The sequence below is a fragment of the Convolutriloba macropyga genome, chromosome 8 (assembly GCF_964194025.1).
Source record: "Convolutriloba macropyga chromosome 8, txConMacr16.3, whole genome shotgun sequence".
In the NCBI taxonomy this organism is placed as follows: domain Eukaryota; kingdom Metazoa; phylum Xenacoelomorpha; order Acoela; family Convolutidae; genus Convolutriloba; species Convolutriloba macropyga.
In genome coordinates this window covers 52,787,185-52,808,437 of record NC_134475.1, presented here as the reverse complement: position 1 = coordinate 52,808,437, position 21,253 = coordinate 52,787,185, and positions in this window count along the sequence as shown.

Here is a 21,253-nt window from a genome sequence, read left to right as displayed (position 1 = left end):
CTGACAACAATACATCTTCAAAATTGATCTTTTCGGTGGCAAGAGTGTTTCCCGAGACTCCTTTTGAGTTTTGAGCTGCCTTAATCAACACTTTTTGCTTTAATTTCTTTTCGCTGCTCTGCGAAGCATTGATTTTGCGGAATTTGATTTGATTTTTTGGCAATTGACTTCTGCCTCTGAATTGAACTGGCCGGGATAGAACTTAAAGTCAATGTAATCTACATTGATTTTTTTTCTCTGAAGAGCATAGCAATTAATTGAAGCCTGCATAACTCTTTTGCGACGCCATTAAGTTATTCCAGAAACTTTATTTCTTCCTCGTTGAACAGTTTTTCTCAACCGGTCTTTAATTTCGATGGTTTTTATGGAAATCGTCAAATCGATAATTTTGTTCAGAAGTAGTAGGTCTTCCATAAAAAATTGTAATGCTAGCAATTTAACATTGATCGGAACTTTTGTGCTACCCAAGTTTTTAACACCCAGCAACGTATTGCTGCAGTCATAAATCAACGTTACTTTGCATCTAGATACAACCTAGCGGCTACACGTTATTGCTACATGCTGCAATAATTTTAGATATCTCTTTCTCCCTATCTCTCACACGGATGCCTTACTTTGGACTTTAATGAGAATTGCGCAGGGAAGACAGCCAACATAAAGCAACTTGAAATGCATTCCACATATTTTTTGCACGATCGGCGTGTGCCAAAACCAGACAGTCTCATATTTTTGTTTTCCCAAGTACCGTAACATAGCCTCGATATCTCTCTCAAAATCAAGAAAAATAGGTGTCATTTAGAAATCACAAAAACTGAAATGTCCTTTTGCCATTTCGGTTAAGTAATGCTTCAATTTGTCTAACTTACCCCAATCATGTATTCTCCTAGTATTGACAGTGCTTAGTTACAGTGCTATGTCTAATGATGATTTGTTTATTTAATTTTGGTTTCTCTAATAACATCTGTTAACTATCATCAGTCGAAAAAACTGAATCTATGATTTCAAAGGTTTGTGAAATTATTAAACGGAAAACCTAAATAATCTTGACTGTACGATATGTGATAAATACTTTGATTACAAAGGCTACGCTCTCACTCTTTCAAATCAAAATTTTTATCTGAAAAAGTTTTACTCGATGAATTATGTATCTAAAAATAATGAAAATTTTAGATTTTGATTTGGCTTTGACAGGATGTACCATTAAGTATCACCTCTAATGCTACTCTAATTATACTCTTTAGTTTGCTCTTGAATGAGTTTTCATTAACACTCTTGAGCCCAACATTGTTGGCCCTGTTTTCCAACGTGAAAACTTCTTTACCGTTTGGTAGAACAGGGGCCTTTTCTTGTAGAAACCTGCCTTTTTCTTGTAAACTCCGTTGTTTGTTCAAATTTTCGCTAATCGAAGTTTCAAATAAATTCAATCAATACTAAATCTCCGTTTTTTGATTGATTATTTGAAAACGTAGCCTTCCAAGTTGAACATTACAACTTTTCTTACACTGATTTCTACAATGTTTCTGTATCTTAAACAAAAAGTGCGTGACAAAAACATAATTCAAGTTTTGGTTCTCAGTTTTTACATCGTATGAGTTCCTTGAGGGAGTTAGGATATACAAATTATTTGCCAGAGACATTTTTTCAAAATATTAAAAGTCGTTTTAACGACACATGTATCTTCATAGGTTCCTAGCAATGAACAGAAAAACTTGGAGATGCTTACATGGTCTGTTTTTCCTTACGAGAATCAAATGTTTCTGTATTAGATTCTATTCATCAGCTCTTCCAAAGCCTTAATCTTAAAAGAAAGATTTGTGTCTTATAAGATTCTTTTAAGATCTTGCAAGATAAGTTTAATCTTATTGGAATAGTGTGTGCCTTATAAGATTCTATTATGATCATACAAGATCTGCTTTTATCTTAGCAGAATAATGCGTGTCTTATAAGATTTTTGTTAGGACTTACAAGATATGTTTTAATCTTGTAAGAATAATGTGCGTCTTATAATATCCTTATAAGGTCTTACCAGTGGTTACAATTCTTAGGAACTCTTACAAGATTAAAACATATCTTATAAGAATCCTAGGATCTTAGAATCATGAGATCTTACGAATTTTTACAACTCTTATAAAATTTTATAAGTTCAGAGTAAATCTTGTAAGTCTCTTATACAATCTTACAAGATTAATGCATTAACGTGTAAGGCCAGATAAGAGTCTTATAAGATCTTATAAGATTTGCAATGGTCAATGACTAGGGCCCCACCCCCGGTGCGCAATTTCCATGTAAATGTTCTCTACCATTAATTTTCTTCTTTGTGCTGCCGAAGCCAGCACGTCTGAATCAAAAGTGAACAGAGAGTATTCAAATAGGCTCAAGATATGAGTATACTGGCTGTCCATTAAGAAGTTTAGCTTTAATATGTTAGTAAATCTAAAAGTATCGTTGCTGTATTATATATTGACATTCAATTACTCCCTGATTTCATTTACCTGCTTTTAATGCTCTTCAAGCTGTAGTAAAAATGATAAAGCAACTTGTCTCATATTTGTTTGATATATAATCGCCTCATCCGTGACACCAACTTTGAGGTCACAGACGGAAGAGACGAATTAAAAGAGTTTTTAAGGAAAGGAGAGTTCTTTCATTGAATACAAAAATGAGAGTAACATGGTCTGACTAGCTGAAAGATTAAACTTGGCGTGTTTTTTACGCCGCAGGTTCGAATCCCACTAATTCCAGGTGTTTTCGCACCTTTACTTCAGTGAAGCTCGTTGTTACATTCAGTTATAGTAAGAATAACAAGACCATAACACGCAGCTTTTACCTTTTAGTATTTTCTCTTGATAAAAGGACGTAAGGACATCATTGCAATTTGTGACACTATTTCGTACCCAAATATTGCATAATTCTTTTACAGGTGATATTTCATCAGACACTTTATGGCTTCTGGACAGATCGATTTCCCATGCACAAAACGAACTCAAAGGACAGTAAATTCCAGTTGACCAATAAAAGCGCTCCATTTTGTTCAAGCATTCTGATTGGCCAATTCCTGGGTGAGCAACTTTGATTGTACTGTGAAGGCGATTTTTGGCGAGGGAAAATTGGCATTGTTTTAAACTTGAAAAAAGTTTGCAAATTGATCTTTCGCAGATGACCAAAGCAAGAGAAGCGTTCAGTACGGCCAACAAAATTTTACCGAACATCGTGCCATGGAAATAAAAAATTAATAAGCCCAAAAATTAAAGTATAATTTGACGAGAGAATAACACTACAAATTTTATCGTCTGTAAACAATCTTTGATAATAAAGTTGGCTGTCATATTGCATCATGTTTATAGCTGATTAAACAAATTTTGTTCATTTATTATTTAGGATGAATGATAGCATTATAATGAAATCCCGAGGAGAAAAACTTCATAAATTTTGATTAAGTATAGGTTTGTCTTATGAAGGTACGTAGATTAAATGTTTATGTTTTCGTATTTGATGCGATTTAACAACAACAGTGTCCAAAATAAATGCATGCTGCAGATATCGGTAATATTACACTTGGAGAAAAGTGACAGTTAAACCAGAACAAACTCATTGTTCCGACCCCTCTTGAGGGGGGAGGAACTATATACTCAACTGGGTTTTTTTTTTTTGTTCAGTCAATTTTGGCCGATCGATATATTCATCGTAGAGAGTTGAGACTGGTATCATTAGAAAGCTTGCCCAGCGTAGAATATGGAATTAAAAAGATTTTTTTGATTTTTCGTTTTTGACAGGGAGATATCGGGGTTTAAACTTTCGAGAAAATAGAGTGAATTCCGTTGATTTCATTCACCTTTTTTCGGAATTTTTTACTAAAATTTCGCCAATTTTGATAAAATTTAATAAAATTTTTCATGAAAATGTTGTTGATTTTATGTTTAAAGACAAAATACATTGTCGGCTATTTTCATTGAATTTGTTTGTCACAAATTCCGGCTAAAAATTTTGCAAAATTCAGACTTTTTCATCAAAAATAGCACAAAATAAGTTTCTTTAGTCCACTCTGATTAAATTTGCAGGAATTGCACAACCAAACACCACTAACACAATCTTTGTAGACTGAAAAGGGGGCTAATTCCACTTCAACTTCCGTTGAGAGTGCTCTGTAAATGAAACTTTGCCGTTTTTGCTAACTTTATTCGTTGATTATCAAAAACGCAGCATTTACTTTTGATTCTTTAACAAACAAAATATCTATATCAATGACATTCCAAAAAATAAATATTCCTAATGAACAATCAAAATTAGCAGGACTAGTTCTGTACCAATCTTGGACCGTTACAGTCCAAAAATAATTTGGATTGTCATCAGCCGGTTTTTTATTAAAAAAAATTCGATCTTTTTTATATTAATTAAATAACAGAACATTTCAAAACAAAGCTCACTAGTGATAGGTCCTATTGGCTTCCTAATTAGCTCGAAATTAATTTATCTAATTGATTGCTTGAAAGCTAATGGTCGTTTTGACTTTTAAAATATTTAAATTTTAAATAAGAAATGGCTTATTGAACTTTGCCTCCATTTTTTCTTACTTTGGTCAACTTGTAGCTTAGTGTCAGCAACCAAAAAGTGCTCCTTCTTTCAGCTGAATTCAAAATCAGTCTTTATTGCGGTTTTACGCCTTAAGTTATGGTGTTCTGGCTTTGATACTAATAGAGTTCACAAATTTTTTTTAATTTTTAGGTATTTGCCCATTTTTCATGTTTTCTAATTTTGTCAATTTACCACGTTATTTTCATTCATATATCATATTTTTTGCGTTCAAAATAACGCACAATTGATGATATTTAAATCCTTAAAGATATAGATTGTGGTTCTTTACCGCTTCGACAATACTTTCTGGAACACTTTAATTGAATTTTTTAAATTTTGTCTTTAACTGTCATTTTTACTTTGTCTTTTTAATCCTATTTAATTTCCTGTACAATGACCCGGTTTGACTGGTTTTTCCTAGAATTGTAGATGAGCCCACGTTCTGATATTAGAAGATAGAAAATGGCTTTCATGACTTTGAAGACAATTGTTCTCCAAAATTTAAAAAAAAAACCTTTCAACTTCGCAATTTTGTTCCTTTTATTGTCTGTTTGTTACCTGGTCACGTTAATTAAAGGTTAAAAATGACATTGTTTTTATTAAGAGATGATTTCAAAAGGGATTGGTGTCGCAAAATCGAATGATTTTAAAGAATTCGTTATGAATTTACTGGCTTCGACATGGGTTTTAAACAAAAAAAAGTAATTTTCGATTTTTGTCATATTTGACGTTCTTTTTGTAATTTTAAGACATGTTCCTGTTAATTGCAGGTCTCGAGGGCTTCCTTTGGAAGAATAAACGAACCTAATCAATTTTTTCATTTTGTAATTAAATGCTTTCATGTCTTGGGAAACAAATTTTTCTCGATAAAAACAGGTTTTACATAATCTTGCTTCTTTTCTTTTTGGTCTAATTGTTACCTAGTTTCATTAATGAGAGGCTACATAATACATTTCAAAGTAAGGTGTCAAAAGAGATTGGTGTGACAAAATCTATTATTTTAAAAGAATTCGTTATGAATTTACTGGCTTCCACACGGGTTTTTCACAAAAAAAAGTAAATGAATTTTTGATTTTTGTTAAAATTGTTGTTTTTTTTGTAGACGTAAGACATATTCTGGATAATTGCAGGTATCAAGTGCTTCCTTTAGAAGAACAGAAGAACCTATTCAACTTTTTCATTTTGTAATTAATGGCTTTCATGTCTTTTTTTTTCGAAAGAAAACAAGTATTACATAATTTGGCATTTTTTTATTTTCTGTCTAATTGTTGCTTATTTTCATTGATGAGCGGCCAAATAATACAGTACTGGTGTTCCAAGAAGGTGCAATCGAACATATTTTGGGGCCCAAAGTCTGGCTTTACGGCTTCAAAAGCATTTTCTGGCAAGTTTTAATTGATTTTTAGTTTGTTGTCTATTTGTTGTTCTTTTTGTAACTGCATGAAAAATTGAATAACAAGTGTTCCTATTTCCCTTCTATAGAAGCATTGGTAATTTTTATGGCATATTTTAGTTGATTCTTAATGTCTTTCTTTACTTTGAAATTAACTGTTCAGCGAATCTAACGTTTCTCTTCTTTTTTGTCTAATTGTTACCAAGCTTTATTATGAACTTGTGAATAACCATTTTTTTCTGGTGAATTACAAGTTATTTTGTTTATTTTCAGTTTTATCTGACGCTATTTTGACTTTTTTATTTAGTTTTGCTTTTTTAAAACGGAAATAAATTTTTTGATGTAATTATTGTTTGTTGTTGTTATTTGATTTTGCCGTTCGTCTTCGCTCATTTTCTTATTATCGGCATATCTCATCAATCTAATGCATCATTTTTTACTCCACTGAGTTATTTGCTTTGGAGTCTATCTTTTCGTTCATACACCAGTTTTTCTATCTGTTCCTCATTTGGTAGACAATTATGCCAAAATTGTGGATGAGCGGGGTCGGAACCTTATGTGCGATCGCACATTACCGAGCCGCCTTGTTTGATATGAATTATCATTTACATTTATTTTTCAAAAAACGCACATTTCAATCACTGCGCTCAAGATTAGAAAAAAAAGCATATACTTTTGTGGATCTCAAGCTTCATGGATCTATATCACGTCGCCAGATTGCTGAAAATGAAACATACGAAATTAGACTATGTTGTACAAACAGTACAATAACTGAAAAAATTGTGCAACATAACAAGATCCCACAGAGAGGAAAGTGCAATATTATGCGACTGTGACTCGACTACTTTTACTTTGAAAAATTCAGGAAATGTTTTTTATTAAAAAGCAAGCAAAAATTAGAACATGATAATCGGCTTCTTTTCGCGAAAGTATGCATAATCAGGGAAAATTTTGAGACAACAAGGTTCATCTGAATTGAGTAACTCGAGAATAATTTAGTGATGCACTTTTTTTTAATGCATTGCCCTAAGAGGGTCTGGAGTTTTGAAAAAAAAACTTATTTTTTACAAGAAGATGTGCTTTTCTGCTGCTGGATAAGGTTCAGATATTTATATGTTCGTCATTTAAATTTTAAAATTGTAATTTATTATCAAGACTCTTAGCATAGAAGAAGTTTTTCTTCAAGTCAAAATATCACATCGGTTTTTAGTTCTAAACTTTTATTCAACTTCTCTTGGTGTACTTCTCCAAAGTGTGCATAATCAGTGTGCTTTTCCGAAAATGTGCATAATCAAGGAACATTTTGAAACCGAGGTTTATTTGAATCGTGTAATTGAAAGTTGAGTTAGCAGTGTTTTTTTATAATGAATTACCCTATGACTATCTGGATTTTTGAAAAAGCATGTTTATTTTTTTTCAAAAATGATGCTTTTCAACATGAATTGCTGCTGGATGAGTTTGTGTGCTTATACTTGTTTTGGTAATGTAAATTTTAATACTGTAATTTATTATAGAGACTCTTAACATCGAAGAAGATTTTTCCAACTCAATTTACACCGGTTTTAGTCTCTAGATCGTCATTTGACTTCGTTGCTATATTGTTGCCACAATGATGCTCATTAAAAGAACAGTCTGAAATGTGGAGAATAATAAGAAAAGGGCAGCTGAGAACAGGCTACTGTAGGCCTAATGTTGTTCCGCTGCGATTACGCAGAAACCACAATTATAATTATAATTATAGACAAAATATTTTCAGATAAAAAAGTTCTCAGACAAAAATATCAGACATAAATTATGTGTCGATCTGTTTCAAAACACTTTATAAATCCTTATAATAGAGTCCATAACAAGGGTCTGAAAAAACCAAAATAAGTTTAAAACTTTACCAGCCATTACCAAAGCTTAATTGTTAGAAGCTCGAGTTGTTGATAATAGTTTGACTATGTAGGTATATAAAAGTTTTATTTTTTCTAAATCAAAATTTTCGGGCAATCATTAAGCTTTGCTGGCCTTTGTCAAGGCCCAATTGGCATCATTTCATTGCTATAAATGTACCAAAATTAGGTGTTTAGTACTGCTTTTTTCACTATTATTGCTTCAGATATAGATCTAATTCTCTCAATTCCATTTTTCGTCAAAAACTAAGGCATAAAGGCCTGGATTAAAAAGATTTGACGTTATGTGGAAGAAATAAGTTTGATAAACTTGTATTTCAGCAAATTCTAAATACTTTACAATAAAATCTTAATATATTAGAGACACTATTTTTTGTCCTAGTTTGGATATCGCATTTCAATGTTTAATTCAAGCAAGCGCTAGTTTTCATTGGACTATTAATAATTTCCTCTATTACACAAGAAAATAAAATGCAAGTGGTAACGAGGCACTGTTCATATAAATTTCTATCGGTATGTAATTCTAAAAGAACACATTGAACAGTTTTCTAAAAGACAATAGCCTGGCATTGGTAAAAACGAGATCAAAATTTCAGGGACATCTTTTCAATGACCACCTGAAGGTGGACAATGTAATAAAATACTAAAATCAAATGTTTTCAACGATTGCTTGATTGTTAGTTACTTTCCGGCCCTTCTAAAATTGTTTTCAAAGTATTAGTTTAAACCTAGAGAACTTTTGATGATATTATAAAACTAATGTTAGAAGGCAGTCGATTAAAAATGGAATGGATTCTGCGAAAAAGAAGCAATCCAATTTATCCCTTTTTCGGAGGTAAGTTTTTTAGAAGTCATATTGAGTCTTTCTCAAACTTCAAAGAGCTTCGTTCTAACAACTGGAAGATTGTTAAAAAGTAAACGCTGAGTAATCAAAATATCATGTGTTCTTGATACTTAAGAGAAAAGAAATTGAAAAAATTCTGACGAAAATTTCGAAACATGTAGACGAACATTCTTCCATCTATTGAAACAGATTTTCTCCAATTTATTAGCTCTTCTACAGTTGCGATTAAAGGTTTTAGCATTCACATCAAAATTAACGCTGATTAGTTTATTTGACTCAAAAAAATTTTGTTGATAACTGTAACCCTACTTTTAACAGGTTAATAATTACTAAGTGTATTCAAAAATTTCCTCCAGAACACATTTTTTTCACTTTTTTCCATTATATTGTTCAATATCAAAAACTACGCCAAGAAATTTCATTCAAGAAAACTCTGCAATTCAAAAATGTTTTTTTTTCGACCTATTCTTTGTGCTGGATATTTTTCTTGTCTCTTCTCTTGAAACGAAGAGATACACAGTCTTTTTCAGAAAGTCAGGGACAATTTGTTAGGCGACAATCCGATTTTTGACATAATATAGGTCCCAAAAGCACTGCTTTAATTTTTTCACTGCCTGCGTAAGCATTTTCTAAGAACCGGTAAGTTTACTTGTATTTATTAAATCTAATGAAGCTATAGAATTCCTATATGAAACAGGTTTCAGAGAAGTTTTAGGAGAATAATTTTTGTTAATTGCAAGCGAAGCAAATCCCGAAAAATGTAATTCAGTAGATTTGATCTTCTCAACAAACGTGGTTGAAGAATCTTGAAATCTCTTTCAACTTTCTTTTATTATGTTTTTGAATATAATAGATACATCTAGTTTTTGGAATAGTCAGCACAAGAACACTGGAGACAAGTTATTTTACTCTTGACAAATTTGGTTGCACAAGCTTTCGTTATTTTAGCCGTTCTTCTTGTAGCAGAAACCTTGCTTTGTCCTTTTTACCATAGCAAGAATTTATTATAACAGGTAGTGCATGTGCTGTTTCAAATTTTTTCAAAGTCAAGTAGCAGTATATGTCCTCTCCATGCAACGTAGAATTATTCCAATCCTAGTTTTCACTGACTATTTTTCTGAAAACAACGGCTAGTTTGTCACCGAATTGTCTCCTTGTTTTTTCCTTTTTAACAATGAAAAAAATTATTGGTAACTGCCGCCAATTGATCTCTTTCCCAAATTGTTACAGCCACTCTCCCTTGTGTCAAATCGTTTGCTTTAATGTAATCGATCATAGATGAATAAGATTTTGTCTTGTTCGTAGCGGTATCAGCATTAAACTTTATGGCTCTATTAATTATCCATAAAAATTGTAGGAAAAATTTTTCGCGTTTTGTTGCATAGACAACAATGTTGTTTCTGATAAGTGTTACTGATTTTCCGTCCGCCACAAACAACAGAAAAACAACAACACACAAATCTGTTCTTGAAAAGCGTTTAGAATTTTTTACGGGTTATTACGAAAAATTTATTATAATTCACCTTTTTTTATTGCTCAAATGAAACTATGAACATTCAAATGTTTTATCTGAGAATATTTTGAGATAATCACGGAGGCCAGTGATTATCTCAAATTAAATAACAACAGTGATTTTCTGAAAATTAACTAACAACAGCCCCGACATTCGTTTATCGCATTATTCTAAGATATTCAATTATTTTGACAACAAAGAAAATTTGTCGATTTGACAATAAAGGAAGTTGATTGCCGAAACAATAAAATATTAAGATTTCTTTTTGCAATCATGTTAAACCAAATATCATATATGCAGTTGTAACTAAGCTCTTGAATGATTTGTTCCACCTAAAAGTGTTGATTCTTGCTTAATTTCGATATCACCACTTTTTATCATGATGTACCATATAAAAAAAAACAAACGAAATACGAAACAAAAAAATTATGATACAAAAACACATTTTGGCTCTTAGAGCTTTCTCTGAATCTAGCTATTTGAGCGAGATATCCAATTTTGCAGAAATAACTCTAGGAAATAATATCGGAGAGTTTGACTGGTCCTTAAAAAAAATGCTTAGAAAGATTTGGCGTTATGTGGAAGAAAAAAGATTTGGCGTTATGTGGAAGAAAAAAGTTTTCTACACTTGTATTTTGACAATTTCTATCTACTTAACAATAAATTCTAAACATTTTACCAACACTATTTTTTGTCTTAGTTTTGATATCGCATTGCAATTTTTAATTCAAGGAAGCGCTAGTTTTCACTGGACTATAAATAGTTTCCTCTATTACACAAGAAAATAAAATGCAAGTGGTAACGAGGCAATGTTCGACTAACGTTTTATCAGTATGTAAAACTAAAAGAACACATTGAAAAGTTTTCTTAAAGACAATTGCCTGGCAATGGTAAAAACGATTTCAAAATTTCAGGGAAATTTTTTCATGGACCAACTGAAGACGTAAAATGTAATAAATAACTAAAATCAAATGGTATCAACGATAGCTTGATTGTTGGTTACTTTCCGGCCCTTCTAAAATTGCTTCCAAATTAATAGTTCAACTTTTTATGAGAGAACTTTTGATGCTGTTATAAAACTAATATTAGAAGGCAGACAATTAAAAATTAGAATGGATTCTGCGAAAAAGAATCAATCCAATTTCGCACCTTTTTTTCGAAGGTGCGTTTTTTAGATGTCATGTTGAGACTTTTTCCAATTTGAAAAAAATCTTTCTAAAAACTGGAACCTTTTTAATAAGTAAACGCTGAGTAATCAAAATATCATTTGTTCTTGATACTTAAGAGAAAAGAAATTGAAAAAGTTCTGATGAAAATTTTGATACATTTACACGAAAGTTCTTCCCTCTTTTGTAACAGATTTTCCCCAATTTATTAGTTCTTCTACAGTTGCGATTAAAGAATTCAGCTTTCCCATCAAAATTAACGCTGAAAAATTTATTTCACTTAAAAAAATTTTGTTGATAACTGTAACCCTACTTTTAACAGGTTAACAATTACTAAGTGTATTCAAAAATTTCCTCCAGAACACATTTTTTTCACTTTTCTTTCCATTATATTGTTCAATATCAAAAACTACGCCAAGAAATTTCATTCAAGAAAACTCTGCAATTCAAAAATGGTTTTTTTTCGACCTATTCTTTGTGCTGGATATTTTTCTTGTCTCTTCCCTTGAAACGACGAGATACGGGGTCTCTTCAGATGGTCAGGGTCACTTTGTTCGGCAACAATCTGATTCTTGACATAATATAGGTCCCAAGAGCACTGCTTTTGAATCTTTCACAGGCTGCATACGCATTCTCGAAGAACCGGTAAGTTAACTTGTATTTATTGAATCTATTGAAACTATAGATTTCCTATATGAAACAGTTTTCAGAGAAGTTTTAGGACAATAACCTTTGTTAATTGCAGGCCAAGCAAATCTTCCAAACCAAAAAATGTTATTCAGTAGATTTGATCTTCTCAAAAAACATGGTTAAAGAATCTTAAAATGTCTTTCAACTCTTTTAATAAAGTTTTTGAATAAAATAGATACATCTAGTTTTTTAAATAGTCAGCAAAAGAACACTGGAGACAAGTTACTTTACACTTTGATGAAGTTGGTTGCTCAAGCATTCGTTAATTTAGCCATTCTTCTTGTAGCAGAAATTTTGTTTTGTCCTTTCTACCATAGCAACAATTAATTGGAACAGGTAGTGCATGTGCTGTTTCAAAATTTTTTTCAAGTCAAATAACAGTATATGTCCTCACTATGCAACGTAGAAATATTACAGTCCTAGTTTTCACTGATTATTTTTTTGAAAACAATGGCTAGTTTGTCATCGAATTGTCTCCTTGTTGTTTCCATTTTTAACAATGCAGAAAAGAATGTTTACTGCCGCCAAATGATCTCTGTCCCAAATTGTTTCAGCCACTCTCCCTATGGTCAAATTGTTTGCTTTAAGGTAATCGATCAGAGTTGAATAAGATTTCGTCTTGCTCATAGCGGTATCAGTATTAAACTTCTTGGCTCTACCAAATAACAATAAAAATTATAGGAAAAACTTGTCGCGTTATGTTGCATAGTCAACAATGTTGTTTCTAGTAAGCGTTACTGATTTTCCGTCCGCCACAAACAGCAGAAAAACAACAACACACTAAGCTGTTCTTGAAACACGTTTATAATTTTCTTACGGATTATTATGAAAAATTTATTATAATTCACCATTTTTTATTGCTCAAATGAAACCATGAACATTCAAATGTTTTATCTGAGAATAATTTGAAATAATCACGGAGGCCAGGTTCCATTGTTTTGAAATGTAAAAAACAACAGCCCCGACATTCGTTTTTTGCATTATTCTAAGATATTCAATTATTTTGACGACAAAGAAAATTTGTCGATTTGAAAATAAAGGAAGTTGATAGCCGAAACAATAAATTACAATAAAATTTTAAGACTTCTTTTAGCACTCATGTTTAGCAAAAAGCATACATGCAGTTGTAGCCAAGCTCTTGAATAATTTGTTCAAACTAAAAGTGTTGACTTTTGCTTAATTTCGATATCAACACTTTTATCATGATGTACCATATAAAAAAACCAAAAAATTTTGATACAAAAACACTTTTTTAGCTCCTAGAGTTTTCTTTGAATCCAGCCACTCCAGAGAGATATCCAATTTTGCAAAGATAACTCTCTGAAATGATATCGGAGAGTACGACTGGTGCTTACAGTAAAACTATGATTCGATGACCTATCATTTCAAGGAAAGTTTTTATTATATAACAACACTCCGCGTCAAATTCTACAAACTTTTTTCCGTTCTCTTGTCAGTTTTTGGAGGTCGTTTTCAGTGATCGTTGATTTGTAATTTTTGACTGGGTTAAATTTTCTGTATCAAGGCAAATTGAGTCCCCTTTTTCGTACAATCAAAATGTTTTGACCCATCAATCTGTGCTAGATAAAAGTTTTTTTGTTGCCTTAAAACAACTGTTTTGTTTTGATAAATAGTGATACCTTTTTCGCGTTGGCATGTGGTCGGCAAATTTGGTAGACGGTCTTCAGTGTTTTTCTGACCAAATTGAAGGAATGGCAAAAATTAAGAAAAAAGATCGTATTGATTTGGCGCCCGGACTTGAGTCTCAGAGCTTTTCAGCGCTGAACCAGAACATTTCAAGTGCAAAAACTTCATTCAATTCTGAAAAATTGCATCTGCAGAATATTTTAAGTTTCTTTATTCTTCTTCATTAAGATTATATTAAGGACATGGAGTTAGCCAAGGCTAAACTTATCCTATACCGTCTGAAAATTACTCATACTCCAAAATTAAGTCTGAGCAGGGTAATGTCATACTGATGTCTATAGTAGTATACACGCTTCTTATAAATATGCTAGTTTGTAGGCAGTTACCACAAAGCGCATTTAGCTGAGTGGTTACGACTTGCTACGCAAATTAAATGTTACAAGTACCCACGCGGAAGTTCGAGTCGCGTATAAAGCAAATCTTGTTGGCGGGAGTTAAGCTGAGCATATTATTATATTATTTTTCATGAAGTAAATTTTACTCCAAAATCAAGACTGGCCCGTGTAAATTGGAACATGAACAGAGTGCTGGCCATCCTAGAAAACAGAATGTATCTATATTGATTCAGCGCTGATTTACTCTGCCACCAACCTCCGGGCGCTTATATTATAGGCCAAGTGTAGTTTTGCCTGCAAACACACGTTTATCTCAAAAATTGCAAAAAAAATATCATTTACAATTTAGCACAAATAATCACCTTATCTCATGCGCAAGAGCGTTTAACACCTACTTTTTCTGATATTTATATTTAGCGCCTTAGAGTAATTTTTACCAAACGAAGAAACTGAGAATTTTCCTAATCTGTATCCTGCTATTTTGTAAAAAATAGTCCGACTGATTTTGAATTGATTACAAGCCAATTAAAAGGTCTTCAGAATGCCATTTTTGGAGAGTAAATGCGAGTAAATGAGCCGTTTCGTATATTTCAACGGTCGGTAGTGAAACTTCACGGCTCCTTTACATGATATTTGGCGTTTCTGGCAAACGTTATAGTTGCAGGTGTCTGAAGCGCAATTAATGCACGTGCTAAACCGTGTATGTGGAATCCAAATGATTGGATATAGAGAAACGGAAAAAGTTAGGAGGGATGAAGTCAGGATGTTAGAGTATGCACTCTAGTAAATCAGCTGTGATCATAAGTTGTAGCTTGAAATCACAGCTCAATATAAAAGAGCATAGTAGGTCTCTCGCAATGTGAACCAAATGACTCAGTGGAGAGCTCAGGATTGCAATAAATTCAGAGATTGTGGGGTAACCACCCACTAAGGTCCAAAACTTTACTCTCACTATAATAACTATAATGGTATTGACATAGAATCAAAAAATTTACAGTTCCATTATTTGGTAAAAATGACACAAAGATGACAAAAAAAATAAAGCAAATTGCTTTTCTCTCAAAAAAACTGTGCAGTTGATATAAATGAATGCAAGCAAAAGCTCGGTACAGAGAAAAATATACAAAATTAGAGTATTCTTCCAACAAAAGAAGTCAATAAAATCTTCGGCAAAATTCAAACAAAAATTTAACAGCAACTGCTACAAGATTTTATTTTATATTTAGTCTGAAAGGTAAAATATAACTCAAGGGTAACAAAAAATTACCAGTTAAAAAAAGAAAGCAAGAATAGATGGTTTTAGTCCGGATAAAATAGTCATCGCACTGATTTGGTTTTACTGAACGCTCCTTGATTTATATTTCAACGTCAGAGAGCTTTCAAAACAAAGTAACATAAGATCAATTTTGAACGGATAAAATATTTAGCTAGTTCAAAGAAATCACAAAGACGCTCAATTTTTGTTCACTATTTTTGTCTAGTGATCAATTTAGCTATCTTATGTTGGTTTACGGTTGATTGATTTAATTGGTTAAATGAAAATGCCCGTGTCGAAATTACCACCTGATTACCACCCTATGGGGGGGGGGGGGGTAAAACTATGTAAGTTTAGGGGGGTAACGGGGGGTAAGGGGGATTGTTAGATTTTACCCCTAAAATTACCATTCACAAAGATTTAAAATTAGGGGGGTAAATTTAGGGGGTAGAACAATGTAAGATTATAGGGTAATGGGGAGTAAGGCGGAACTGTTAGATTCCCCCCCCCCCCCACCCGATAAAAAAATCCAAAGTGCTCTGACCAGAAATTACTTTGAGACATGGAATTTAACATGTGTAAGTGTTAATATCCATTTCTGCTAAACTCAGCATTTGACATCGATTTTCACTACAAACTTGGTATTGTTGTCCTTGATGCGGTGGTCGAAATAAGATTCGATGATTGTTGTTTGAGTGATACCCTCCCAGACGTTACATATGAGGTCTGTACGTCTACACGGTCGCTTTAATTCGAATTAATAGCCCGCTATTTCAAAGCACAAGTCCACAAAGGCGCGTTGATTCTATTCATGGTCGGCATAATTCTGCCTCATAGTCCCGCTGCACCGTATCATTATTATGCTTGTTCGAGGCATAAGGTCAATTTTCATAAGTTTTTTAAGCAACTATTTTGATTCAATTCTCCGAGCTCCCGGGAGGTGGTTTCACCCCTATTTCACCCCTAATTAGCGGGGATTAGGGCGTAATCCGTTTTCCACTCTTATTTATTTTCCGGGAAAATCCTCCCCCCCCCCCCCGGGCTGACTGAGATAGAAAGCTCAGATACTTTATCTCCCTAACTTGCAAGTTATTACAACAAATTATCAAACTTGAGTCAAAAACTATAATTTTTCGCGGACTGCGTAAAAATTGGTCCGAAATCATTGTACTTATCTGATCAGTCTGGCGAATTTTTTAAGGAGTTTTTGTTAATCCAAATTAGTTTTGCCAAAAATTGTTTGCGGTCCCTTGATTAACTTTTGCTGTTTTTTGGGCTTTTGGCTCAATTTCAGTATTTGTTGCGGAAAATTACAAGACTACACTAAAATATAATTTGACATAAAATGAATAAAGAGCTCTTTTGACATAAAGATCTTCAAAATGAATTTCATTTTGTCTGAAAACACCCGCGCATCTACTGATTGGTCCAACAAAAACTGGTTGTCTTAAATTGCAAATATCATTCCTAATTCATTTTACAGTATTTCGCACAAATTAGCACAATTTTGATTCCCGGCATCTTATTGTCTAACCATCTGATCAGAGCAATTTTTTGTCAACATCATTAGGTTAATAATGCACTCACTTGCCTGTTTTTCAGTCACATCTTACTTGTCTTATCATAGTCACAGAGTTCATGTCCCGTGCAGTTTTTGATGCAGAGTCGCAAACATTCGCAAGGTCGCACAGAATCGAAACTTAAATGCTCTTTGTCAATTTATTTAGTAATAGTTTGCACTGATTCGCTCAAATTCGAATAACGGTCAATTTGTTGTCTGTCTGGCCGACCATGGAAATTTTTGTCCGGAACACACCCTTCATATTTCTACTACTTCAACCCGGGCGTTACTTGTTTGTCATTATTTAATTGTTCGAACTGAGTTTTGCAATTTTTTTCATATTATTTTCGAGTACATTGTAGTCGTATAAAGATCATATATTTTATAGAATACATTAAGCATTCCTCATTAATAGTCCAATAGTAGCAAAGAACCTTTAGTAATTATCGGTAGCCTGTGTATGCGTAGAAGAATGAAATAAGATACCACCTTGATAAGACGATTTAAAACATGCCACAACTTGATCAGATCTTGACACGACTCTTCGTAAGAAAAATCAAGACGAGTACGGACATCCGACATCTTTGCAAAAAAAATCTAAGAAGTAGGATGTTAATAAGATACGCAAGCAAGAATCTACCCGACATTATCAAGATTTAGCAGGTTACAGAGTTTGAAAACAAGAATCAACAAGATTTTGAAGAACTGTCCGAAAAATTTTCTCTAACCGATTAAATATTTCTGTGCGCTTTTTCGTTCCTTTTTCGATCTGCGCCAATTTTTGGGTCAAATTTTGCTTGCAGTTTTACTTCACGACACGATTGGGAGACGTGCATTTTTGTAAACAAGTAGGAACTGAAAGCAACAACTCACAAATGTTGCTTATTACTTAACTTAAGAACTTTACTTGTATTTTTGATGCTCTCAACTAAACTTGACAGGCGTTTTTTTTATGAGCAAAAACGCTGTTTCCTCCCATTTGAAAGACGACGATGATTAAACCCACTTCAAGTTGATTTTTAAAAGAAAACTCGTTCATTTTTGGTTTTGCTGGGCTTCTTGTTTTCTTATGATAGTCAAAAATATTTTTTCTACTTCAATCTTTTTCATGACCTTGAAAATTGATAGCAAAGGTTCCTCTCGTTGAATCTTGCTAGGAAGTTGTTAAGATCTATATCATGATTTATCAAGAAAATATCCAACATAAAGCTTTGCAACGTTGATTAAGCCAAAATATCCAACAATTGACAAAATATCCAACGTTGATAAAGCCTCGCAAGTTGACCCTTGGCCTTGCAAGACTCGTCAATGTGTTTCAAGTTTCTTTTCAAAGGAAGGCTGCTAGGAAATTAGCTGAACCTCTAGTCTGTTTACGAAGTTAAAAAAAGGAATTTAAAATCAATCAACTATTTACACAAATGAATTTTCAGTAGCCAGCAACAAAATCGAATAGTATTATCTCTTTTCAAAAAGCTATTCGTTTTTTTAAAGTTTAATCGTCCTCTGTCAGCTTTTCTAATTCATGTAGTAGAATCTGCAATTGGACCCACGAGGTCAAATGATTTATGCTTGATTTCGAAGAAATAAAACGTTATACTTGCATGATTACCATAATAATAAACTAGTACAATAAACTAGTAACTATAATAAAAATATTTTTCTAATACAATTTATTGTCAATCTATTACTACACAAATGAACTTTCTCAAGCCGTGTGTTCCAGCAACAGAATAGATGAGATTGTCATTCATCAGAATTACTCGTCTTGTCTTTGAAATTTTGTCAACGTTAGCCAACCTTTTGTTGATAAACGATGTTCTGACTTCATTTTTATCAGTGATCCACTTTTTCGTGCCTTCTTGTCTTTCAATGCCCAAGAAGATTGATAGAAAATCCAATCCTTCGAACAGTAAATCAGTTTGGGCCTGGGTTCCCTTATATTCGCCAAAAAGGCGCCAGCCTCTGTCATCACAGTATTTCCTGGCATCGTTGAACAATTTGGTTTCACTGTCACTCTTTTTCTACCAGAGAATTATTTCCTGATTTGAGTCATCACATTTTGATGCGTCTACAGTTTCGTTGTCAATTTCCTGGACGCATTTTCTTCCTGTTTTGGTTTGGACTAAATCAGTTGAATTGTTCGTTGTGACGATTTTAAATCCCACCCAGATATAATTATGAGCTAAAATAAAGAAATAGGTATTTCTACTTCAAGCACATTTATTTTTCAGCAATGAGCAAATACAAATAATAGCATTTTTCGAGACTAATGCGAATCACTCTATTTTGAAATGCAGCTTCACAAATAGCTGATATAAAGTTTCAATTTTAGGCTATCTGTACGGCAGATTTCTAGCTGTTTCTATCGTGTATTCAATTAAACCAATTCGTACCGCTAAAAAAACAGAAAAACTTCGAAAACAATTCACTAGTTCTTTGATATTGAGATACTGAAAAATTGGATTGATAAATCCTAGCTTTGTTTGAATTTAATGATTTCAAACAGTTGATAAAATATAGTTTGACCACTCAGCTTTCAATCACTAGGGATGAACGGTAATCGAAATCCGTCAAAAGATTAGAAGACGATATTACCCCGGTTGCCCACCTTTGAGAAAACTTTAAAAAATTACCAGGATTTATACGGTGTCGTGGAAAATTTGTGAAACTTAGTACGGCATAGTATACAGCCGTATCAAGTTATTTGCGGCATCATACAAAGAAACTGATCTGCCTGGTTTCTCAATTCTCAGACAAAAAAGATTTTAAACAAAAAGCCTGAAGGATTTAGACTGCTTTTTAAATCCCTTTTATCGCTGGCTGAGAGATTCACGACTCCGAAAAAATTATAAATCTTAGCATGGCTCCGTATAAGGACCTATCAAGTTTTAAACTTTCATGAAGTCAGTTGTTAACTCGACTAGAGAATTGTTCGACAGCTGCCTGGCTATTTTATTACTTACGACACGTTATTAAATTTAGAAGGGCCTTAGTTCGTCACCTTATTGATATTGATACGGCCTGAATACGGTAACTTACACGGTGCCGTACTACGGTCTTACCAATTTTTCCAAATTCGGGCAACCTGGGTATTTCAAATGTTTCCTGGTTAAGTAAATTACATTTGTAACTATCTGGTTTAAGTGTTAGAAGTCACAAATAGTTTTTATTTTGCATTCGTTGGCTTTTAAATGTAGTGCTCGTTTTGGAAATACAAAAGTAACAAGCTGCGATTTTCATTTTTCGAGTATTGTCATAGATTACAGGCATCCATTTTCACAGAGGTGGTGTAGTAACTTTATTTTTGTCAGGATTCGCATTCCCGGTCATTCCCAACTAGTTATGATTTAAGATTCCTTCTAACTGGAACAAAGTAATCTGAAGCGTTCTGTACACTTATGAAAACTTGAAAGTTTTTTTTCAAGTGTCAAACCAAAGTTAATGCAAAAAGATATTATTATTAACAATAACTCCTTAATGCGACCAAAAAGTCGTTGGAAATAATATTGGTATTTTCTGAAAAAATGCACTTTGTCGACAAGTAAAAGAGTGTTTTCAAAAATTAAAAGAAAATGTAAATTCGCACTTAAAAAATATGTTTTGAATTGACGAAATTCTGCTAAATAGCAATTTCTCATTAATTAATTTCTCAGCTGAGACACCCAGATCCTTAACTAATCCTTTTGTTCATGCTGCTTGTTTTATAATAGCAGGTTAAAAAACAATTTGTCATGTAGAAGGAAAAAGAAAAACATCTCTTTTAAATTAAAACGTGGGTTCGATTCACCTTGACAAGGAGCTCCCGGATTAGTTTGATCATGCTAGAAGCCATCGTTGCATTCGCAGGAGTAGCTTCCAATACGATTCGAGCAATTGCTGCTATGGCTTCCGCATATATTGAAATCACATTCGTTGATATCTGAAAAGAAAACTGCGTATAAGAATTGGTATCTATTTACGCGGAAAGAATTTTATATTAGAAAAAATATATATATATATATATATGAAAACTTGTTCAGCAGATCCAATACGAAAAAGTAAAATACAATTTGCTCTTTCGCACACAAGCTTATGCAACGCATTGCTTAAAACTTTGAACAAACACTAAAGATTAAGATTTTGTGAGCGAAAAAAATGACAAAATTGCATATCGTTTCAATAAAGCAATACAACACCCTACAAGGAAGACGGAAATTTTTACGTCGGTCTTGGAAAGAGTCAAATCATCTATGCTAAAAGCTTTTTTCTTTATGTTCTCTCATGAACAATTGGAGGCCCGTTTTCTATGTGAAATAACACACTTTTGGCTTTATACGTTTTGT